At 40.8% G+C, this 25,180-nt stretch overlaps 2 long non-coding RNA genes across 4 annotated transcripts in view; both read left to right on the forward strand.

Moving 5' to 3' along the window:
* Positions 1-2,813, forward strand: part of LOC129524809 (uncharacterized) — a 6,439-nt gene extending 3,626 nt beyond the window's left edge. For both annotated transcript variants that reach the window (XR_008668745.2, XR_008668746.2), the window contains exon 2: positions 696-2,813. This is a non-coding gene — a long non-coding RNA (uncharacterized lncRNA). The remainder of the gene's footprint in view (positions 1-695) is intronic.
* Positions 1-25,180, forward strand: part of LOC109026020 (uncharacterized) — a 69,056-nt gene that overhangs the window by 18,738 nt on the left and 25,138 nt on the right. The gene's annotated exons all lie outside the window — the stretch shown is intronic.

Here is a 25,180-nt window from a genome sequence, read left to right on the forward strand (position 1 = left end):
CCCTGAAGCCCCTGAAACTACAAAGAGCTGTAACATTTTCATACAATCCCAGGGAAATGCTGCAGAAAGCTTTTGTTTGTAGTTGGTTGTTGGCACAGAGATCCCCATTTCTTGCTGAGCTCCTCAGTCCCTTGCTTCTCGACTGTGTGTCTAATTGAAATTGGGTGCTGGCATCACCCGGGTCCAAAAGAACTTTGGAAATTATTTTGATTATTCAAAAGAGCAAGCTGGAAGGAAATTTCGGCATTGGCATTACAGAAAGGGTCCCTTTCTTTTTAAGCTAGAGAGCATGAGACATTTGGTGGTTGCTCTGGAAAGTCTCAGAATGCGCACCCTCTCTCTCTCTGCATCCCCCTAACACTCCTAATCCCGCATCCTCAGAACCCACCAATAATGAAGAACCCAAGTGTATCTTTTTTATGACTCTTTCGTCTTATTGTGCGGATCAGGCTAAAATTTTTGACACATTGCCTAAAATATAAATGATCTCCTCTTTGGACACATAGGAAAGCTGGTTGGAAGTAGCTCAGTTCCAGTCAAAACGGTATCCTCAGTTTAAAGTTGACAAATAATGCTGCATGAAGCTTAGAAACTGAGAGGTTACCTTGACAGACAAGGAGCACAATTATCACAATATGATGAAAGAGCTTCCATGAGTATGTATCGCACCGTTAATTACTGTCCTTTTTCTACAGGCTTCTAATGTGAGGAAAAACACGGAATGACAAGTGTGGGAAAGAGCAAGCACTAAATTACTGTCAGAAAAATAAACGGAGTAGCACAGTGCTGCTCGGTGATTTACGGGGGCAATTAGTCACCACCCCACGGCGCTGCTGAGGACAGCACGGCAGCAGACGAGTCAGGCCCACGAGGAAGAAGAGGCTTTGCACTGCTCTCCAGACAACTTTTCAAACAACGAGAGAGGATATTTGAGCACATTAGGTTTTGTGTCTTCATTCTGGGTGCCTACTGTTCATATTATTCTACCAACTTAATACATAAACATATTTTTAGCACAATATGAACCTGTTCTATGTGTGTTTAAAAGCCTCCAGCAGCAACTTTTTTCTCTCTCACTGTCCAAAGTTGGGTTTTCCCCATCCCTTAAAAAACAAAACAAAAAAACCTTTCTTCACTCCAAATTGTCCCCCTGGTGTGTGGTTTTGGTCTGTCTCATTACTTCTTGCATCTTGCTACATGTTCTGCATTTGCTCAGAGCCACTGGGTGCTAAGGAACGTGGTCTGCTGCTCCTCTGGGAAAGTTTGCTAAGCTGGTACAAGGAGGTGATGAACAAGGCTAAATGAAAATCATACATAAACTTCCCAATATTTGTGAACATGTTCTTTAACATACCATACATAGTTTCTATGTATATGTAACATAGCAAAACAATCTTGCTGAGGTATAATTAATTGGTATGCATGCCTTCATAAATATTCACCATCAGAAGAAACCTAGAATGAAAGGTTGTGAAAGAACCCAGGAATGAGAAAGACTTTATTGACTAAAGGCCATGTCTGTGTAGGGGCAACAGTGAAGCTGCGGGTGAACAAATGAAGCTTCATCAGGAGTTTAGTATCCTTATGTAGCATTACCTAAGAATGCTACCATAGTAAATTTCTGAAGTACTTTACCTGTTACAAAGAACGTTTGTAATTTCCTTTTCTTATTTGATCTTGCCCTGGCTTTAGTCAGGAACACCTGCTCAGTTAGAAATGTATTCGGTGAGTATGTACGCAGTTGGAGAATGTGCCCCAACACATGACGCCTTTGGCCTGTATGTTGGAGTCCTAGAGAGGCAGACAATGTTGATGAGCTTGGTACCAGCATGGTGCGCCATTCATCGGGACACAATTTCTGATAAAGAGGGTCACAACTGGGAGAAACCTCAGATTCTATTTGCTTCTCTTCTCCACGTTATTAGACTTTTTTTCCCCTCTTGAATTTTATAAGCACACTCCTTTTAAAACAATTAATTAATAACGAGCGCTGGGATTTGATGTAGAATTGCGTATTTGTAACTGCAATGGCACTGGTTTTCAACTACCCTGTAACAAGGAAGCAATTCTAACCAGCAAAAGAGGCAGACGTGTTTCTGTGCAACATCATAGGCGTGTGAAATTGTTCAGATATTGAGATATCAGGAGTGATATAAATTGGAAATTTAACCAAAAATATTTTCCATCAGTGAACAAAGCCTATTTTAAAGTGCCTCTTGCATTTTTCAGATCTTTCTCTTTCTTTTTCCCAAAGTCACGTTGTAGTTTCTGATAAAGGAACACACTGGGAAAACTAAGCACATATTTAATCAATGAAATTTAAGGTGTAAAAATTCTGCATTTCTGACAAATTTAATGTTCACTCTTTTCTTGATTTAAATAGAGCATTCTAAAAATATTACCCCTATAGGGGATAAATTTTTATATGTATGTTATTTTTCTTTACAAAGTGTGGGCTAGTAAAGAGTGAAAAAGACCTTGGCTATTTTACTTATTTCTTGAAAGAAATAATAGCATCTTAATGACTGGATTCAAATCTCTACTTATCACACAACTTCCATACAGTTCGAAGAGAGGACTTGGATTGAATGAAAACAGAGGGCTGGGGCTTCCTACATTCCCCTGTGTTTGTGTTCATACAGAATATTTATGCAATATTCTGACTTGGCCATAATCTATAATTCCTGCCTATTATTCTCAGTTGCAACTATAAATTCTAGATTAATGGTTATAATTTTGGTAAGGCATACATGAAAAGTTATATGTTCCTGCTTGAAAGGAGGATCATTAAATATTCATTATTACCACTCAAATTAGTTGTCATGCTCTGTGTAATAGTTACCCGTTATCATTTCACTAGTTTGGATTCAGCAGTAAGTGAACAGCAGTATATAGCTCATAGCGCCAGAGGACTTTTTTTTGTCGGGGAACAGGGAGAGAAATGATTTTAAAACCCATTTGACATATTTATGTTGACAAATTATTTAAAGGAATTACTGTGTTGTAATAAACATGTTTGTATGTTGGAATAGGATTGTGGCTAAATTTGCTTCTAGCTGTTTAATTACTCTTATTATGATTGTGAAAAACAGTGCTTCTTCAAGTAGTTCCAAGGAAAAAAATAGAAAATGGAAAAGTTGAGCTATTTCAGTCTTTTGCAGGTATCTAACCTTGCCATGAAAAAGCACTTTTCATTTTTGTAAGTAGGTATTGAAATCTTGCTTTTTCAGCGAAGCTAGATTGTATAATTTATTAGTTTTCTCCATCTGGTAACACATCCTTAAGAAAAAAATTGCCAAAAGTAAAGCATGAGATGGATTTTAAAATAAATGTTGTGGATGAACACATATAGAGATCGTGCTTTGCCAATCCATTTTGGGAAGATATGAGTAAAAATAAATCCAGAGATATTTTAATGTAAAAACATTTTGCTTTTGTCTTCCACATACGTTAGTATGCCAGTTCAGTTATGTGAAGATATTAGGGCAGCCACATTTTTTTTGGATCACAGGTATGAATCATTCCATACTCCTCAGTAATTTTAAATTGGTTCTTTTCCCATGGAAAATAACCATAAATTTGATTCTGATCTCATCTTTAGAGCTTTCTGTTTTAAAGAGTCAAATTGCAGCTGATGAACACATTTTGCATTTTTTCACATTGCATCTGGACTCTTCATAACGATGGTTTATTTTATCTTTTCTGCACAGAGGAGAGGAAAAATATATAGGTCCATGAATCAATCTAGATAATGGGGAAGGCTGACTGTAATAAATAATACAGTAACAACCCTAAACTAATGAGCTGTTGCTAAGGTACATTTCATAGGCTCATCCTGTATATAAAAAGTCACTAATAACCCCTTGGTGTAATCAGATGATAAAGCTTTGCCATAAGGCAACACCTGTGCAATTAGAACTGCAGATTCTTTTGCACGTTTCATTAATTTCAGGATTTTGTAAAGGCACAATGACTACACTAATAATCTAGTCTACTTGACTCCATGTCTACTGGAAACAAAGTGTCTAATTAGATAAAGGTAATTAATTAGAGATAAATGGAGCTAATCAGGCTCAGTTAACACTAATTCTCTGAATTAAGACATTTTGGGACACCTACTATCCCGCTGACTTTGATATTTTGCATTAAGAATAGGTTTAGAGGAGTCAGAAAATACTAGCATTTGAGAATTGAGCAGTCTTTTGATGACATAGTTAGGTATCTGAAGCTAAAGAAGGGTTTTTTTTTTCATATTGTACTATTTCACCACCTTTCGATAGCAGCTTAAAGAATTCACTTTGTAGTTATTCCAATCTATGCTAGTCTCCGTATAAATTTTAATAACCTTTGCTATCATTTTTATTATCTGTCTGGCCCACCAATGGAAGAAAATCACAGGTTGTTCTATCTCTTAAATAAAGACTTAACTTGTTACATTAAGGAAATGTCAAGACTCATCAGCCTATATCCTAAAATTCTGATCCTTTAAAGAGAACAAACACCTAAAATTCTGATCCTTTAATTCCGATTCTTTAAAGAGAACAAACCTCTGCTTTGCAGTGTTGGAAATTCAATGATGTGGCTAAAAGAGCATGGGCTTTGAAGTCAAAAGACCTGAATTCAAATTCCTGTTCTATTTCTCACTAAATGAGTGATCTTAGAAAGTAGCTTAACCTCTCTAAATAAAATAGAAATAATATTGATTCACATAATACTAATATTAACTTTACGGGGTTGTCATGAATATTGAGTGAGGTAACTATATTTAAAGATTGGTTATTATTACCTGTTAGGCTGGGATTGAACACATAACCCAGTACCATATCTCAACTGACTACAAGATTAGGTGTTAAAAACATTACATTTTCATCTCAACCTCATGATAATCTGTGAGCTGCATTTAAATGTGTAGAAAGGGACAAATTAAGAATGTTCTCCCAAATAGTCCATCAGAAAAAAACAAATCCCCCAATTTTTTAGTTGAAGAATGTGAATTTATCTGCCTTGGTTCTCTACATTGAAATAGTTATCCCTCTTGGCAAGTTGTTCCCAGTCCTCAAGAGAACAGAATTGAACTGTGGGATATAGCTTAATATAAAGTGGACATTCGAGTCTTCTAAAGTGTCTCTGCGATATGCCCCTTGCTCTCTCTGGTCTCTGTTCTAACTTATCTGGACTACTCCTAGATTGCTCTAATAGTGTCCTAACAAGTACCCCTGCTTTCATTTCTTTTTCCTGTAATTCATTGTCACCAAATTAATCTTTGTAGGACACTTTCCTCATTCTCTTACTCATCAAGATCATAAGCAGTTTGATTTCTTGTTAAATTAAGATCCTATCACGCAAGCAGCCATATCTGGTTCCATATTATTTATACAGCTTGATCTCCTGCTGCCCTCCCTGCCAAGGTAGACTTTACTATTCTTCACCACACTCATCTTTCTTTTATGCTCTTGTCCAAGCCTGGAAACCTCTCTCTTCTTTCAAGACTAATTTCAAATCCTGCCTTTTCCCTGATGCCTTCCTTGGCAACTCTGGCCTACCAAGAGCATTCTCATTCCCACATTCCCACAGCAGCTCTCAATGGCATCATACCTATTAGCCGTGGCTCCAGCAGTGATTGGGTCAGTGATCCTGCTTCCCTTGTCTTTCCAACACTGATGAGATGTCTGAGGCCAGGAACCAAATTCTCTTTGTGTGTTTGGCCTTGCTCACCATCTTCTTCCCTCAAACTCCAACTTTCACAGGGTGTGGCCCTCCAAGGGACAGAACAAAACACCTGTGTAATTTATTTGTGAGCTGTGGCCTGGCCGGGTCCTTGGGAAGTGAGATCTACATGATGTTGTAGTAACCCTGGGGCTTTTTGCTGACTTTGGGCTGGGTTGAGTGCTGGGTTGAGCCTTTGTGTTTAGAGATAAGATAACCTTGAGAGACCAGCTGTATGTCCCTGAGGCTTTGTGTCTGGCTTGTGTGGTGTCTGCCTTTTATAACATGCAATGAGGGGATGCCAGGAAGTGACCATTAGTATTTCATGACAATCAGAATGTCTAGCAAGCAATCATACTACTTCTCCAGCAAACATTTCAGAAAGAGCTGGGCAAGTGAGGGCTGATTAACATTCATTAGAGACTGTGATGTTAATTTTATGTGTCAATTTGACTGGAACATGGGGTACCCAGATTAAACATTATTTCTGGGTGTCTTTGAGGGTGTTTCTGGATGAGATTAGCATTTGAATTGGTGGACAGAGTAAAGCAGATTGCCCTTTCCAGTGTAGATGGGCATTAGTCAAGCCACTGACGACTTGAATAGAACAAAAAGGCCAAGGAAGAGGGAATTCACTCTCTCTGCCTGACTGCTTGAGCTGAGCTATTAGCCTTCTCCTGCTGTTGACTGTGACTTACACCATCAGACCTCTGATTCTCAGAATTACACCACCAGCTTTCCTGGGTCTCCAGCTTGCAGACAGCAGATTGTGGAAGTTAGCCTCCATAATTGTGTGAGCCAATTCTTTTATATATATATATGTGTGTGTGTGTGTGTGTGTATACACATATATACATACACATATGTGTATGTATATACGTGTATATGCGTATATACACACGTATACGCATGCATATACACGTATACGTGTGTATACGCATGCATATACACGTACACGTGTGTATACGCATGCATATACACGTATACGTGTGTATATGCATGTATATACACGTATACGTGTGTGTATATGTGTATGTGTATCCTATTTGTTCTATTTCTCTGGAGAACCCTGAATAATACAGAGACCTTTAATGCAGCTTCTTAGTGAATGCTCAGGGCAGGTGGTTTTCCATGGAGACTCTATGCCATAAAAATCATGTGGATTAGAAACTCATGTAGATTAGATGTCTAAGTTGACTAATTGTAGTTGTTGCAAAAATGTCCACAATATTTGTTCCCTTTCTTTTATCTATGCCCTTTGATAGTACCCTTCCAACACTGACTCTGAGTTTGACCTTGTAATTTGCTTTAGCCAATGAGACAGAAGCAAATACATCACAGGCAGAGACTTAAAGAACACTTGACTATCAGTACTTGCTCTCTGGCTGCTCCTGAAACCCTGAGCTACCCTGTGAATGATACCCTGAGCTAGCCTGCTGGATTATGACAGACATGTGGCCTAGTATCTCCCTTTGTCCAGCCAACAGTCAGCCAACCCCAAAAGTAGTGCTACCTAGCTGACCAGCAGCGGATCACAGAAGCACCTATGAGTCCAGATGAGAGCAGCAGAAGAAGGACATATAGAAGTGAACTAAATAGATAGTTATTTAATTAAACCTTAAGTTTTTGGGTCATTTGATATGCAGCAATAGATAACTGATACACTGGTGTAGGCTCTTTCACTGCTTAAACTAAATGGAAATTCAGAGAACATTAAATATTTGGTCTCCAATCTTGGAAGATATTTAAGCAGGAGCATCATGGTAGCTTCAAGAGAATGGAAAAACGAAGGCTTCTCAGTCTTTTTTTTTTTTTTTTTTTTTTTGCCTTCTCAGTCTTGAGAAATAAGAAAATGGGTTCAGTTTTCATCCTTTTGGGTTGGTACATGTCAAGGTTGGAGTCAAGACCCCTAGGGAAGTGTTAGGCTGGAATTGGAGATCTGTATGGAAGGGACAGCTGAAGTTGTGGGATAGGACCAGAATGCAGAGAAATTAAAAAGGACAGGATTGTACTGTGGGAACTCAGACTGAGAACTGCAAGAAGGAGTGAGTGGTCAGCAAAGCCGATTGCTAGAAAAGGTGAGCATGACAATAATAATGACTAATAATTTAAGTGCAATTTATAGTTTATGAAATTTACTTACATCTCAATTCAGTGGGATAGAGAGGGTCAAGATCATTATTATGCCCATTTTGTAGAAGACAAAACAGGCACAGAGCCATTACATGCTTTACAAATATCACTTATTTGGTGACATGGCAAATCCCAGATGTCTTAAAATCCATGCTATTTTCACCTACTAGAGACCACTAGTACTGTAGTTAAATCTGTCAATAGTAAAGTCATCAACAACTTTTAAGGAAGTGGTTTCAGGAGAGCTGGGGGTGGGGTACATGGTAGCTGGGTGGGAGCGATATCTCATGGGGAGAATATACGAGGATATGGGAGGTGAGGAACAGAACTCCGCTGAATGGCAGGAGAATGACTTGATAGGAACTTGAGGGATGACAGGTTTGAAAGGAGGGTAGGGGTGACAAATAAGGTTGTAGATGGAATGGAAGGACTCAGTGGAGAGGGAGAAGAGCAAGATAAAAGCAAGAGAGAAAATTTTAAAAAATAGGGAAAATAAAAAGAATAACAGTAAATAAAAGAAAAAAAATGAAATGAGAGAAATGTTTTTAAAAAGCAGTTCCTGAAGGAGAAGATGCCACTATCTAGAGAACAAGTGAAAAAAGGACTTAGACTCAGGAGGGGCTGAGAGACTGGTAGGAAAGATATGACAGTGAGAGATTTTGAGGTGGAGAAGAAGGAAGGTGAGTCAGTTCACACCCGAATCTTCAAATCCTGAGATCATTTTCACTCCAAGAAGAACAGTTTGCCTTCTTAGGAAGCACCCGACATGGATCTGCCTTTATAATGAGACAACTGAAAGATTTCTGGAATTGCCTTTGTAAAGCATGTTGTCCTTCCTGGGCAGAAATATTTAATTCTGTGATGGAAGGAAATTTCTTGAGATAAGGATCCTGCATGACTACTATGTGTGTGTGTGTGTGTGTGTGTGTGTGTGTGTTTACGAGAAAGGACTTCTGGGACCTGGGAGACTGGGCTCATGGTGTAAGGGCACTAAAATACACTAGTTATTCACTGCTCTGCCTTGAATCCAGCATTGGCCTAAGAGGTGGAGCAGATGCCCTTTCACATGGAGGAGATCCTAATTAAAGAGTACCTTCCTACCCAGATCCTGGAAATTTGCCATCAGGACTTCCTTTCAATGACTCAAGGCTTCTAATTACTGCTTCAAGACAGATGTTTCTGGGAGGAATAACCTACTAACCCTTAGGGTTTGTTAGACTTTTCCTGAAAGCAAGCATTGTTACATGATGAGGATGAGGACAGAAATCTCCCAAGCCCGCTACACTCCTCACATTCTACTGTAAGAGGTTCTGTGGATGTTCCTAATTCTCTCACCTTAATCCTTATCACCATCCTAATCACTCACCTGCTGTCTCAAGGTGCCTCTGCAAGGTGCCTAGTACATCATCAGTGCTCAAAAATACATGGATCAATGAATGGCTTCCCAACTGGTCTCTGCTGCCAAGTTGGGCCCCCTGCAACCCATTCGTCAGCATGCTGGCATCCTAGTGATCTTTCTAAAGCCCAGGTTTGGTCTATATAGAGTCCTTCATGACTCTTTGTTACTTACAGGATTGAATTCAAATCACTTAGCTTGGAATACAGGGTCTTTCATGTATGCTCCTTCATGTTGGACTATACGAGGTCCAACTCCTACAGAGTTTCCCCTTCCCAATCTGGCAGCCCACTCAAAACCCCATGTGTGCAGGTACATATTGGCACACCCCCTCTAGACTCACTACAGCCATATTGAACTTCTAGATCCATAAACACCTGAGATGTTTTAAACTGTACCTTGCCTGAGTTATTTCTTCCTAGAACACTACCTACATCATCCTGTGTCCTCCTGGTAAACATCTAGATTGATCCTTTCAGAGTCAATTTAAATGACTCCTCCTCAATGAAGCCTTCCATGAGCTCCTTCATCAAGGTACCAATCTCCCCTATGTGCCTTCCTTGTATCTATCTGTGCTGTTATAGCAGCTGGCACAAATGAATGGCATTTATTTGTGAACATGACTAGATGATAATGTCCCTAGAATGCAGGACCATTTAAACATTTCTTCTTCTTTTTTTTTTTTTTTTCAGTCAGAGCCTCCCTCTGTCGCCCAGGCTGGAGTGCAGTGGCATGATCTCGGCTCACTGCAACCTCCGCCTCCCTGGTTCAAGTGATTCTCCCATCTCAGCCTCCCAAGTAGCTGCGATTACAGGTGCCTATCATCATGCCCAGCTATTTTTTATGTTTTTGTATTTTTTTTAGTAGAGACAGGGTTTCGCCATGTTGGCCAGGCTGGTCTCGAACTCCTGGCCTCAAGTGATCCACCTGCCTTGGCCTCCCAAAGTGCTAGGATTACAGGCCTGGCCGTGTATTATGTTCTTAATAAATGTTTAATTGAGAGTTTAGGCAGTAACTTCTTAAGGACAAATTTCCTTCCTTTTCTCTTTTCCCAAGAATTGTCCTGGATATAGCATTAGCTCAGTTACTTTCTTTGTAAAGAAAGAACATAATTACAACTATGAATCTTTTTTTTAGATTGTTTAGTTAAGCATCTGGCCCCAGAGTGAAACCCTATAAAGGGCCATCCACTTCTGGTCTGCCCCTGGGAACACCCTAAGCCTCGTGTCCAGTGCCTGAGAAGATGCAGCGGGTACCTGCATTCTCCCTCCCCAGGGGCTTTGGGGCAGGAGGCAGCCTCTTTTGCTGTCATGAACATGCTCTGATATTTATTTGCATCTGGTTTTTCAGAGGCAGGCAAATGAGGCCCACTGGAAGGGTACACGATGACTGTAAGGATCCTGCCCGTGACATCATTTCTGCTTCCCCTTGTCTTGTAGGCTTCTGTTGGCTATTTGCCAGAGATGTTTCCGGGTAGACTGCCTTGTGATCTAAGTTCAGCCTATTATCTGTTCCGCAATCTAGTGAGTTTGTAGACACAACTATTTTCTAAAGTTGCCCAGCAAAGTGCTCCCAGAATGGAATCTCTGTCTTTGAAGAGGTCGATAAGTTTTCCATTCTCCTCTAGGATCCCTGAGAAGCCAGTAGGCTGGCTTCCATGTGACCTACATGCTCTAGTGCCTCTTTAGGAAGGAGTCCTCACTCTCCACTTTATTCACAGAGACAGAGAATCAGCTTTTCAAGTGGGAAGTTGAGGCAAAATAAATTGCACTAGGGTAGTTAAATGTCAGCAGCCACTGCCTTCAGCGTTGGAAGATCACATTCTGAATTCTTCTCTCCCAGAAGCTTAATCCTTCTTATATCTGGGAGTGAAGTTACCAAAGGGAGCAGATTCCTAGTTACCTAATCAAACCATGTGCCGAGAGCCAAAGTCACTGCTTCCTGGATGATTTCTGCAGAACCCAGTTCTTTCATCCTGGTCTAGCACAGACTTGTGCTTCAATGAGTCACAAGTGCCCTTCCCATTGATGTGGGTTGACATTATCAAGGGCCAAATTTTAAAGGCCAGGCAATGTCTGGATTGAAACCTGCTGAGGCAACTGAGTCAAGGCTTCAAATACGGTATTAGGACACAAACAACATTTTAGTTTTGGTTTCACAATTATTGTTGGTCATGTACTGTCAATTATTATAGAAGATTTGTGACTCAGTGATATCCTTTTATTAAGTGAATGTACCTATTGCACTATTGGTTATTTAATAAGCCACAGACATCTGGCAGAAACAAGGGTTTATTTGAAATACATCTTCACAGGAAAAACACACTCTCTAGCACACCGAAAGAGTTTGCATAAGTATTCTTAGGGGCCAGCCTAAGCAACGGAAAGCATTGTTCTGAGAGAAATTTAACTGCATTGCAGTTCCCAGATATTTAATACTTTAAAGAGGAAGTTCTAAAATTTAACAGTTGATTTTATTATTACTCTTTGGATGTAATTAACTAGGGATGCACTTTAAACTGCTTTATTCTGGCTATTGAAATGGATTTTATGGTTTACACTGGGGAAAAAAAAATTCTGTCAGACCACGGGCCTCTCCCTTGGTGCACATTATTAGAGTCTTTTTAGAGACAAGCAAGCAATTTTGCTGTCACTGGTCTTGTTCAAATAGAGTATGTTTATCTATGCAATACTCTTGGGAAAGGGTGTCAAAAAAGGATCACCAGTTAGCAGCTGACATAGCTCCTGCATACACGCCGAAAAAGCTCCTCAAATAGCAAATGAACACATATATTTCATTTTTTATGTGGCTGATAAAATGTTATATCATTAAGTCAAAAGAACATATTTGTCCCATCGAAGTTGACTTTCGAACCAGCTCTCACTTCTAATACAAATGAGGGCCTTGCAGCTCAACAGAGGATGCTCTGCGGAAACCAAACAGCCGTTCAGGACTTGAGGGAAAGCAGGTCTTTAAACAGTGAGCACCGGTTCTTTAATGGGCTGTCGGCATATCCCCAATCGGTTCTCAGGTATTTAAATACCAGTGGGCTACAGAGAAACCAAGCCTTCCTGGATGTTTAGTTTAACTTGTGTGTTGTTTTATTTCAAATACCGAATTTTCATCTAATTACTCTGTTAAATCAAAGCGTCCATTCACTTATGTATTCAATAAATAAATATTGAACAACAAATAACAAATATATAGCAGGCACCATTCTGGGCTCTTGCAAAAGGGTAGACAAAACAAACAAGGCGCCTACCCTTAAGGAAGTTACAATTTGGTCAGGATGTTAAACAAACAAGCATGCAGTAAACCTAATCACAAATCAGAAATGCTATGAAGAAAGAGGTTGTGTATTGGAGTCAGACAGAACTAAGGCCTCAGCTTTTTCTTTTCTTTTTTTGAGACAGAGTTTCGCTCTTGTTGCCCAGGCTGGAGTGCAATGGCGCAATCTCAGCTCACTGCAACCTCCATCTCCCAGGTTCAAGCGATTCTCCTGCCTCAGCCTCCAGAGCTGGGATTACATGCTTGCACCACCAAGCCCAGCTAATTTTGTATTTTTAGTAGAGATGAGGTTTCACCATGTTGGCCAGGCTGGTCTCGAACTCCTGACCTCAGATGATCCACCCGCCTTGGCCTCCCAAAATGCTAGGATTACAGGTGTGAACCGCCGTGCCCGGCCAGCTTTTTCATCTGTATAATGTAAATGATGACACCTACTTTAGAGTTTGAGAATTGAATAAAACTAGAGACTGCAGATAAGTTTCTTAATGCAGGCTCAATTTGAGGTAAGATATAATTGAATGCATGGGGAGGATAAATGGCATATTTGTTATGACTTTAAAATTTGGTTAAGTACCCCAGGACAGAAGCTCAGTCTTCACATTTTGAGGTGCTGTTACAGAGACCAGGAGCTAATCATTCTTGCCATTTATTTACAAGAGTAAGCATGACGGTTTACCAATTAGTTTCTCCTAAAGTACAAAGTATTAATTTGGCACGATTAATTATTTTCCTGTTCTTAAAATGACAACTTGTTTTATTCATATTCAAGAATAATATTGATAAATTTAAAGTATGTTAAAACAACAAACTAAAACCCAAGCTTTCTCCTTCCAGTTGTATAGATGTATGTATGGAATCATGATGTGCATACAGTCATCCCTCGGTATCTACAGGGGATTATTTAGAGCACTGCCCTTGGACACCAAAATCCATGTATGCTCAAGTTCCTCATACAAAATAGCATAGTATTTGTACATCACGTACACACATCCTCCCATATATATTTTAAATCATCTCTAGATTACTTACAATACCTAATATAATGTAAATGCCATATAAATAGTTGTTACACTATATTTTAATTTGTATTATATTTTATTGTTGTATTATTACTTTTTATTGTTTTTTCTTCTCAAATATTTTCCATCTGCAGTTGGTTGAACCTGAGGACGTGGAACCCTTGGATATAAAGGGCTGACTATATTCACCTGGTGTTTTGCTTACAAATTATTTCAGTTCCTTCGAATGGCATAGTTGTTTGGGGGGCCTTTTCAAGGAATCTTTCACAGTGGAAACTCACTCTTTCACTCCAGCCTCAGTTTAGATTCTTTTATAAAGCAGTTGATTCTTACGGTTCTTTTTCACCACCTCAGACCTGGAGAGATCCCTGACTTGGGATACCCTACTCCCTAGATGTGATGGTTACTTTTATGTATCAACTTGGCTGGGCTAAGAGATGCCCAGACAGCTAGTAAAATGTTATTTCTGCATGTATCTGTATATTAATCCGTTTTCATGCTGCTGATAAAGACATACCCAAGACTGGGTAATTACTAAAGAAAAAGAGGTTTAATGAACTCACAGTTCCACATGGCTGGGGAAGCCTCACAATCATGGCAGAAAGTGAAAGTCACATCTTACAGGGTGGCAGACAAGAGAGAATGAAAACCAAGTGAAAGGGGTTTCCCCTTATAAAACCATCAGATCTCATGAGACTTATTCATTACCATGAGAACAGTATGGGGGAAACCACCCCTGTGATTCAATTATCTCACACTGGGTCCCTCCCACAACACACGGGAATTATGGGAGCTCCAATTCAAGATGAGATTTGGGTGGGGACACAGCCAAACCATATCAGTCTGTAAGGGTGTTTCTAGAAAAGCATAGCATTTGAATTAGTAGACTGAGTTAAGAAGGTCAGCTTCACCAGTGTGGGTGGGCATCAGCCAATCTGCTGAGGGCCCAAGTAGAGCAAAAAGGCAGAGGAAGGACAAATTCCATCTCGCTGAGCTGGAACATCCAGCCATCTTCTCCCGTTCTCAGATATTGGTGCTCCTGGCTTTTTGGCTTTCAGACTCAGAGCAGGCCTTCACCATAGGCTCCCCTGGTTCTCGGGCCTTCGGACTTGGACTTCAGGCTTCAGATGGAATGACTGAATAATTACACCCCCAGCTTTTCTCTGTCTCCAGCTTTCAGAGAGTGGATCATGGAGACTTCTCAGCCTCCATAATCACATGAGCTGACTCCCACAATCTCTCTCTCTCTCTCCGTATATATATATAATATATATAACATATATATATGTACATGCTCTAGTGCCTATATATATGTGTGTATGTGTGTGTGGTGTATGTGTGGTGTGTGTGTGTGTGTGTTTCCTTTTGGCTCTGTTTCTCTGGAGACTGCTAACTAAGACACTAGAGATTTGTTCACCATTTACTATGTGCCCCAATTATATTTAATCATCAAATAGCTCTGTGAGGTGGGTATTATCCTTTGCATTTTTTAAAGATGAAGACACAGAAGCTCAAGGAGGTTAAGCAGCTTGCCCAGGGTTAAAAAGTTAAAAAGTCACTTAGACAGAATTTGTGCTTATCTCAATTACGTTAACCATTAATTGGGTGCCTGCTATGTTTCAGACCTGTGCTGGGCTAGGTGGTGATGATATACCATTGAAGGAGACAGATGTGGAGGAAGCAGATGGTTAAATAAGTAATTAGAAGTGTGATGCTGCTGTGAGAGGGAGACACAGAGGGGAGTAGGAGCATGTGACAAGGGGACCTATTGTTGGAGGCTTCTGTGCAGAACACCACCGAGACCCAAAGGGTGAGGTAGGCAAAAGGGTCTTGGAAAGATGTGGTCATAGGCTGGGGGAGAGGGTGGCCTAGGTGAATGGACAGCATGTACAAAACACCTAAGGCACAAAAGAACATGGCGTGTCTTCACCAAAAGAACTGCGAAAAGGTAATTGTATGTGGAGTTTCAAGACCAAGAGGGACTCACACATCCTCACATCCTGGATACGATGAGGGAGAGGATGAAGGAGAAGGCAAAGGACCAAGTCATATTGGGCCTGGAAGGCTTTGTTAGAGTTTGGACTTTATCCTAATCCCAACAAGAAGTCATTAGAGGACTTTAAGCTGGGAAGCAATTTAATCATATTTAAATATTTTTAAAGATTATGCTGACTACTTGAATAGAATGGAGTGGGAAGGGGTACACCTAAGGAAGCAAGAGGACTAATTATGAGGCTATTGCAATAGTTCAGGTAGAAAATCATGGTAGTTTGGACCAGGGTGGTGGTGGAGGAGATGGAAGTGAACACATTCTAGAAATATTTAGTAGGTAGACCTATGGATGGAGTCATTTGGAATGCTTTCAGTTGTAAGTAGTAGAAACTGATTTAAAAGTACTGACATACTGGCTTATATAACTGCAATATGTAGAGATGAGGCTGGATTCAGGCAAAGCTCAGTAAACTCTGGAGGGGACTGCTTTCTGTTTGGCTCTCTATTTTACCTTTTGCCATATGTGTTTTATCTTAAAGGGACTTCCCCCATGCCCCATGCTCCCAAGGTAGCTGCCAGTGGCTCCAAGGCTACATGCTTCTTTCTTTTCACCCTATTTGAAAGAAAGCATCTTTGTTCCAGCATTCTCAGCAAAAGTCTCAAGTCTCACTCTAATTGGACCAATTTAAATCTCATGCACACTTCTGAGCAAATTATTGAAGCTAGAAAGATGGAATTCTCTGATTGACTTAGCTCAAGTCATGAGCTCTCCTTCTAGAGCTGTGGGGTCAGCTTTTCTAGAGCTATGGGGTCAGCTTTTTTTTTCCCCCCAGATGGAAATGGAGATGGTTGAGAAGGCAGAAGGGAGGAGTGCAAGCTGGAAACGAGTAAGGGTCTTTTCTCTTAATGGGTTGAATGCCAGTCAGAGTTTAGGGAAAAGAAGGTCAAGGATGACCCTCTTCTAGTGGTATCTCTCATTGAGGAGGGGAGCAAGAGAACCAGGTTTGTGAAGGAAGATAATGAGTTCAGTTGTGTTTGCAGGGCTGGAGAAACATCCATGGGGAGATGTCAACCAGGCAGTTGCATAGGTTAGCTGAAAGCTCAGAATGGAGGTCCTGGCTGAAGAGAGATTTGTGTGTTGTTGACTTACCTGATCCCAAAACTTGTGCTCTTAATTTGAGGCATATTTTACATTATTCTTAAGGACTGACCAGCAAAAAGATGAGACTGCCTTCATGGTGGTGGGGATTTGGCATTGTTGTGCAGAAGATTCCAAGGTAGTAGCTCCAAATGGATTGCAGTCTGGTCAATTGCCACAGCAAGTCTCAGTGGCTGAGGGACATTTAATCACACAATGGTTATATATCTCACTTATATATTCTTTTAATGCTCACAATTATTAGTTTCCCCATTTTATAGATGAGAAAACTGAGTCATAAAAAGGTTACACCTGAGGTCATGGAGCTTGAAGAGTAGCATTGGGATTTGAACCAAGAAAGTCTGACTCTGGAGTCCATAGTCTTAATTTCTATACATACTGTTCCGCTCAGGAGGGAAATGGCTAAGATGGGCATCAGTCAATCAGGTGTTTTTAAACACAAAGCCAAATGTTTGCTCTCATCTATTCGTAGTTCCTGCTGGGATGCTGGTCTCTGGGTTCTGAATTACCTTTGAGGGGCACAGCCCTAGAGGCGAGCATTCCTGTTTACAGTGATCTTCTAGGCCCCAGCGTGGCAAACAAGGGAAGAACCCTTCATAGTCCAAGGTATGAAACCACTGAGCAAACCAGATGATACATGTAACCACGAATGGGGTTTGTGATTGAGGATTCTGGGCCTCTGGAACCTTCTCTTGCCCCATTCTTGCTAATTCTTCATCCTTTCTAAACCATTTTTGACAGCATGACAGAACCGGGGAACGTAAAATGAGGTATATGGCCCTCTGACTTTTTCCTTAAGCAAAACAGAAATGATGGCTCTGTCCTGTCATTTTGTATTATCTGTGGCTCTTTGTTACCATTAGTATGGATAATTAAAAGCTGAGGATAAACTCTCTTTTTTGTAAAATTACTTTTTTTATCCACTGACTTATAATATCCCTAACATTTTTCCCTTTGAATGAATGATATAAACAAGCAGGAGGAAAAAAATAACACTCATAGCAAGCAATCCTGTGAACTCCCTACATTATTTAGTGAGAAGATTTTTTTTTCCCCTGAATCAGATGTTGATCATAATGGCCAAAATAATCCTTGGTACTTTCTCTAAGCTTGCTCATTATCATTCAATATGTTCAACAGAATTATTAAATTTAAAATAATATGGTGCACCTGGTTGAGATGACGGTGAGAGATTTGGCTTCCTGTCTCTTCGTTAAGGATGAATTCAGCCCTAGGGTGTACTATGAACTTGGCAAATAGCATTATAATAGTGAGAGAATATTGCCTATTGGGTAGCAGGAGTTGATGATTAAATTTAAGTGTGTACTGTCCACATAAAACAAATAATGCATTTTTTTAAAACTTTTACTGTGAACATTCATCACTGGTGCTGAAGATGCACAGTTGCTAATTATTGTGTTTTTAACTTGTAACATACTGTAAATTTTGTATAATACTACTGTGACCTTATACAGAATAGAAAAGATGACAGGAAGCCTATAATTATTGTATGGGGAAGAAATGCCTATAATTATCTACTATTTTTAGGAATAACGTGCATAGCCTCTTAATCTACATAAGCTTTAGACATTCACACATTTTTTGTCTTTGCTTGTGGATGATAAATTTTGCTCAAATGAAATCAGAAGACATACTGTTAGATGAGGAGTTGGCCAACTGCAAGCTTGGTTACAATGAACAACACAAGCTTTGGTGCCACCTAAAAAAGGGAGCATTTATTTGGATGGAATTTGTTTAAAGCAAGATTCAAAACATTAAAAAAAAAAAACACAACACCATATTAGTATATTGGGGCCTGATAACGTGTGATTATTTTTTAGAGAATTGGTTAAATTATCTTGTGGAAAAGCATTAACCTAACAAAGAGAAAACTTCTAGGATATTTATCACATGGAGGGTGATTATGACAGCATGTTCTTATTAGAGAGGAATATTTTGTGCTTATTAAGGTTACCTCTTGAGTGCTCAAGGATGCAAAATGCTTTGCAGTGAAGTACTACACTTCTGTTGTCCTGTGAGCACTTGCTGTTAGCTGGAGGCTTTCATTCCAAACTGAGGGGCCTCTCTAAAACATCCAGCCCTGGTGGTGCCTGTATCAAAGCCACTGGGCAAATGGAAGGGACCGGGAGGTTTTCAAGTCTAACACTCCAGGGATGCATCTGCAAGAATTGAGGGTGATGTTAAGAACCCTCTGTTTCCTAGTGTGGAGTAGCAGGTAGGAAGGACAAGGATGGACTTGGTCCCTGAGGATCTACAAGTGAGCCCCACTTGAAGGAAATCAATGCGTATGATTCTAAACTCAAACTGTAGGCAAACCCGAACTCAAGCTCCTCACCTTATTGGGGATTTTTCACTGTAAAAATAATTAAAAGCACGACTTCCTCCCAAGTAGAAGTTTTCCTGAAACACATAAGACCGTTTTCATTTTGTTTTTTTTTAGAAAATGGCTATAGCTTTTACTAGCTTACTGGAAATGACAAATATGCATTTACTTATTTATTTATGAGACAGGGTCTTGCTCTATTGTCCAGGCCAGAGTGCAGTGGTGCAATCACAGCTCACTGCAGCCTCGACCTCCTAGGCTCAAGCAATCCTCTTGCCTCAGCCTCCCATGTAGTTGGGACCACACGTGCATGCCACTACACCTGACTAATTTTTAAATTTTTTTGTAGAGACAGAGTCTCACTTTGTTGGCCAGGCTAGTGTTGAATTCCTGGGCACAAGCGATCTACCTACCTCTGCCTCCCAAAGTGCTAGGATTATAGGTGTGAACCACCATGCCAGGCCTACAATTATAATTTAAAAGATTGCATACAACTGTTTAAAAATAGCCTAAGAAACCAGCCTGGACACAAAAACCTCATCTCTACAAAATACACAAAAAAATTATCTGGGTGTGGTAACATGTACCTGGGGTCCCAGCTACTGGTGTAGGGGGTGGGTGCTGAGGTGGGAGGATCACTTGTGCCTGGGAAGTGGAGGTTGCAGTGAGCCGAGATGGCGCCACTGCACTCCAGCTTGGGTGACAGAGAGAAACCCTGTCTCAAAAACAAACAAAAAACAAACAAAAAAAAACAAGAAACAAAACAAAAATATCTTAAGAAAGATATAGCTTCCCTCAAACCCCTCTTCTCTTCCCCGACGTTTTAAAATCTAAGGCATGGCAGAAAAGCAAGTTTAAAGTCTTGGCTGATTGAGGCACAGCCAATTTTGGTTGATTGGGGTTTTCAAGGGCCATGTAAGAGATAATTTTAAGTGGTCAGGAGTCAGCAAGATGTGTAGATATTCATCATATCCAAGGCCTCAGCGTGCGTATGCACCTTAAATTTGGTTTGTTTGAATCAGGATTCGAAGAAGGTTTACCTATTGTATCGGGAGGTATATATATATATATACCCCCCTCCCACCGCCCCGAAATGGAGTCTTGCCTTGTCGCCCAGGCTGGAGTGCTGTGGCATGATCTCGGCTCACTGCAACCTCCGCCTCCAGGGTTCAAGCAATTCTCCTGCCTCAGCCTCCTGAGTAGCTGGGATTACAGGTGCCTGCGATCATGCGCGGCTAATTTTTGTATTTTTAGTAAAGACGGGGTTTCACCATATTGTCCGGGCTGGTCTTGAACTGCTTACCTCAAGTGATCTGCCTGCCTTGGCCTTCCAAAGTGCTGGGGTTACAGGCATGAGCCCTGCGTCCAGCTAGGAGGTGTATCTTTTGAGTCTCTTAATCTATAGGCTCATCTTCCCATTCTTTTTTTCCCTTGTAATTTATTTGCTATAGAAACTTATTCATTTGTCCTGTAGAGTTTCCCACATACTAGATGCTATTTATTGTATCCTTGTGGTATCATTTAACAGATTTCTCTGTTGCCTGTATTTCCTGTGGGCTGATAATCTTGATTAAGTTCAGATTTGGATTTTTGGCAAGATTGCTTCATAGGTGGTATTGCATGCTTTTGTCAGGAGACACATAACATCTGTCTCTCTCTGTGTCTCTTTTTTTGTGATGTTAGCAACAGTTGACTATCATAGCCTAAATCCATTATTTTTTTGAGAATTGCAAAATGGTGATAATTCTATCATCTCACTGACATTTTTTAGCTACACTACTTTGATGGTAAGAAACTTCCCTTCATCAACTATTTGGTTACCTAGGGTATGACTGGTTTGACTAAAGCAGTCTCCTCCTCCTGTAAGCTTCTCCTCTTTTTGTGGTAAAATACGTTGAATTTTGAAGATAAAGACATCTTCATGGGTTTTCAGTGAGATGCTGGACTGTAGAGATAAGCTTAGAATGTAGAGATAAGCTTAGAATGTAGAGATCAGCTTAGAAATGTTGAAGTGTAGAGATCAGCCCAGCCCCCTTCAAACTTTACTTATCATCATCTGCTCTTTTGAAATGGCAATGATAGGGCCGGGTGCAGTACTTCATGCCTGTAATCCTAGCACTTTGGGAGGCCAAGGCAGGCGGATCACTTGAAGTCAGGAGTTCAAGACCAGCCTGGCCAACATGGCAAAATCCTGTCTCTACTAAAAATATAAAAATTAGCTGGGTGTGGTAGCATGTGCCTGTAATCCCAGCTACTCAGGCGGCTGAGGCAGAAGAATTGATTGAACCCAGGAAGTAAAGGTTGCAGTGAGCCAAGATCGCACCACTGAACTCCAGCCTGGGCGACAAGAGAGGGACTCTGTCTCAAAATAAATAAATAAATAATAAATGAAATGGCAATGATTGCTCTTTGACCTATGTTAGAGTTGCTTTCATACCTGCCTTATCCCCTCTATTGGATGTAAGCAACTTGAGGGCAAGCTCTATGTTTGATTCTTTATTTTTTAAATATTTTACACTCAACACAGTGCTTGACACATAGTAAGACTTTAGTAAATATATGTCATTTGGAAGAATGAATAACTGAATGATGAAGCCTTGGGGAAAATGCCATTCTCTTAGGGTGATCATTGCCAGTGTGGACTGGTAGAAAGTACATTAATCTGGGACTCAGTTGGACTTAAGCTTGAATCAAAGTCTTCTACTTTTTGTTCTTGGTCAAAATGCCCTAATTTCTGGTGTATAAAACAGCGCCTGCCCTAGTGCTCTCACAAAGTTATTGTTAGGATCCAGCAATCCAGTAGGGAGCTGTGGTTTGAGGGTAAGGACTTGGCAGCTGGACAGAGAGCAGTGTGATGGGTGCCCACCGTTTACCCTCTCCAAGCCTGTTAAGTTATCTGTAAAATGAGAATAACAGTAGCTTGTTTCCTCTCCAGGTTGAGGTAAGAATTAATGTATGTTGGCCGGATGTGGTGGCTCATGCCTGTAATCCCAGCTCTTTGGGATGCCGAGGTGGGTGGATCGCTCAAGGTCAGGAGTTTGAGACCAGCCTGGTCAACATGGCGAAACCCCATCTCTACTAAAAATACAAAAATTAGCTGGGTGTGGTGGTGCATGCCTGTAGTCCCAGCTACTCAGGAGGCTGAGGCAGGAGAATCGCTTGAACTTGGGAGGTGGAAGTTGCAGTGAACTGAGATCGTGCCACTGCACTCCAGCCTGGGTGACAGAATAAGACTCTATCTCAAAAAAAAAGAACAAAAAAAGAATTAATATAATGTATGTATGTTAAGTAAACCTTTAAGAAAAGGTTTTTGTTATTTTTATGTAAAAATGCTTTGTTATTAGAAGTGCTATGCAAATTTATTATTATTAAAAGCAATGCTTCCCATGAACTGTATCTTCTTGGTCTTTAGAATTGTCTTCTGCTTGAAAGTGCTTTGGAAGTGATTAAAAAGATGAGATTGTTGGTTTAGTGCTCACCAACTGAGGATCAACACTGCCAGGATGCCAGTCTGGTTTGACTTGCTTCCTCTGGCCCTGGTGCTGGCTGAGTGCTGGCTAGGGGAGAGGCCCTGGATGAAAGATGTCCTGGCAGCAGGAACATTAACACTCACTCTTGAGCCAGGAGGTAGGCGTTAATGTCTGTAGCTGGATTTCTAGCAGTGGAGATATTTAACACCCTCCTATGATCCAGCAACCAGGCACCCTCTCTTTAAACCTAATTTGGCAAGTGAAAGAGAGAAAGAGTATTTCCAGTTGAGCAGTTGAGAAAGTACAGAAAGCTCTGTGCCATGAAGACAGAAGCCAGTTATTGGAGGCTGAACATTATATGGAGAAGGAGTCTTTTTTGATTGCATTGTCTAGAGAGTTACTCTGGTGGGACTTTTCTTAACAGATCTCACTCAATATGGGCCAGTGGGGCATGTTGGGAAAGTAGTGGCTCTAGGGCAGTGTAAGGATGTATGAGGTTCAGGACAGGTTGGAAATCCACATCTGAATGCAGCCTGAAATACAATACTGTGACTAGCGTGGTTGCCTGAATGGTTCTGTTCCCAGGAGGACCAGGAGTTCCTTGGCATGGTTGTGGGGGAGAAGGCATAAATGGGAGAACTCAGAGGAACCAGTCCCTCAGGAGAAAGAACAGGAAGTAAAGTGCCTCGCCCAGGTTGCCCCGTGAAGCTGAGCCCAACCAGCTTGAGGTCAATTTGGAGGATGCTATGGGCATCCTAGTTACAAAGTTCATGGTAGAAGTCAGGTCACTGCAAGAATGAACAAAAGCTCCTCTTTTGTCAGGGTTTGACTGACGGCAATGGTGAATTTTGACTTTGACTGAGCTTGAAATGTGCTTGTTTTCTCTCCAAAGCTGAGGCCCATTTGCACAACAAGCAAAAAGACAAGGTAAACAACTTCTGTTTAGACTTTCCAAGGTCTGTTTCTCTAGATGACATCTCAAGAACTCTATGACATCACCTCACCTGGGAGTGAATCCAAACACTGAGGATCCTTTCAACATCCAAAAAGGGTCACTTCTTTGAAATGTGATGACTCCCTAGGACAACTTTCTCATTTAAATTACATAGCTATCAGAGGAGCCCAGGCCAGGAGGTGAAGCAGAGCAAACTCACACTCTTTGACTACAAAAGCAAATGCATATTTTTGATGAGCCTGCAGTGGCTGCCTTTGCATGCTTGGAAAGATGTTTTCTTCCCCTTTTTGCCTACAAGGAAAGTTGTAAGCAGGCATAAACAAATGCCTTCATTATTTATCCTAGTCTCACTGCACTACATCTTTGTACATGGGAAATTTGCTGTTTTGTTTGGCTGGCAATTGCTTAAGCTAAGGGGCCATGAGAGTCTTTCTCAGGGTTGCATCTTGGGATTGTTCTAGTGCAAGTGAATACCCATTAGACTGAAAGTTGTTATAAAAATTGAAACCATGAGATTGAGTAAAAACTTCTTCATCACTCTTACCTCTGGCACCTTGTAGCCCAGGTTCTACTGTGATTGTAAGAGTAATCGGCCAGGCACGGTGGCTCACGCCTGTAATCCCAGCACTTTGGGAGGCTGAGGTGGGTGGATCACAAGGTCAACAGATCGAGATCAGCCTGGCCAACATAGTGAAGCTCTGTCTCTACTAAAATACAAAAAATAGCCAGGTGTGGTGGCACGTGCCTGTAATCCCAGCTACTCAGGAGACTGAGGCAGGAGAATCACTTGAACCAGGGAGTCGGAGGTTGCAGTGAACTGAGATTGTGCCACAGCACTCCAGCCTGGTGACAGAGCGAGACTCCATCTCAAAAAAAAAAGAAAAGGAAAAGAAAAAGAATAATCACCTCTCCAATGGGGCTGTGGCCAAGTGTGTCAGAGAGCCCTCGATGAATGTCTTGCTGGAAACCAGACTAATGGGCAGTCTTCTCTCCAAGTTTTTTTGTTTTGTTTTGTTTCATATTTAGAATTATCCTTCCTAATACAGAAGAAATGGTATAGAACAGCAGGTTTTCCAAATAAAAACTCTGCTTTGGATGATTATTAAATACCTTGTTTTATGTCACGCTAAGAAATGTCATTGACTACTCTTTCTGCTCTTGCTTTTCATGAAACTCCCAGAGACTAAGCTAGAGACCCAGATGGAGTGGACATCTAGCCATCTGTTCCCAAGCTGCAACTTTCCTGATTCTCCTTGCTTTCATCAATGAATGGCACCACCATTGTCCTCATACAGGAATATGGATACCTATTCCTGAAGATTCATCCTTTGCTATTCCTCCCAAATATGGCTAGACCTTTTCACTTCTGGTTACAGTATCATATTTCAGGGTGCATTCAGATGTAGATTTCCAACCTGTCCTGAACAACATATTAACATTACTCTACTACAGGCCTACAATCTCCATATGCATCTCAACTCCTCTTTCTGCCACTGCAATGCAGTGCCCATGGCCTATAGTTACCTATGTGGGCTAAGTACTATGCTAAGTGTTTTATATGGGTCTTTTCATTTGATGCAAACAATGATGCTAAGAGGTAGGCACTCTTTTTATACCAGTTTCCAGGTACTTTGCTCATGGTCACATAGCTAGAGGAACTGGGATTTGAATCAAGATATTTGCATTTATCATTCCAATTCTTCACCCCTTCCTGTGTC

The sequence above is a fragment of the Gorilla gorilla genome, chromosome 1, assembly GCF_029281585.2.
Source record: "Gorilla gorilla gorilla isolate KB3781 chromosome 1, NHGRI_mGorGor1-v2.1_pri, whole genome shotgun sequence".
NCBI lineage: Eukaryota > Metazoa > Chordata > Mammalia > Primates > Hominidae > Gorilla > Gorilla gorilla.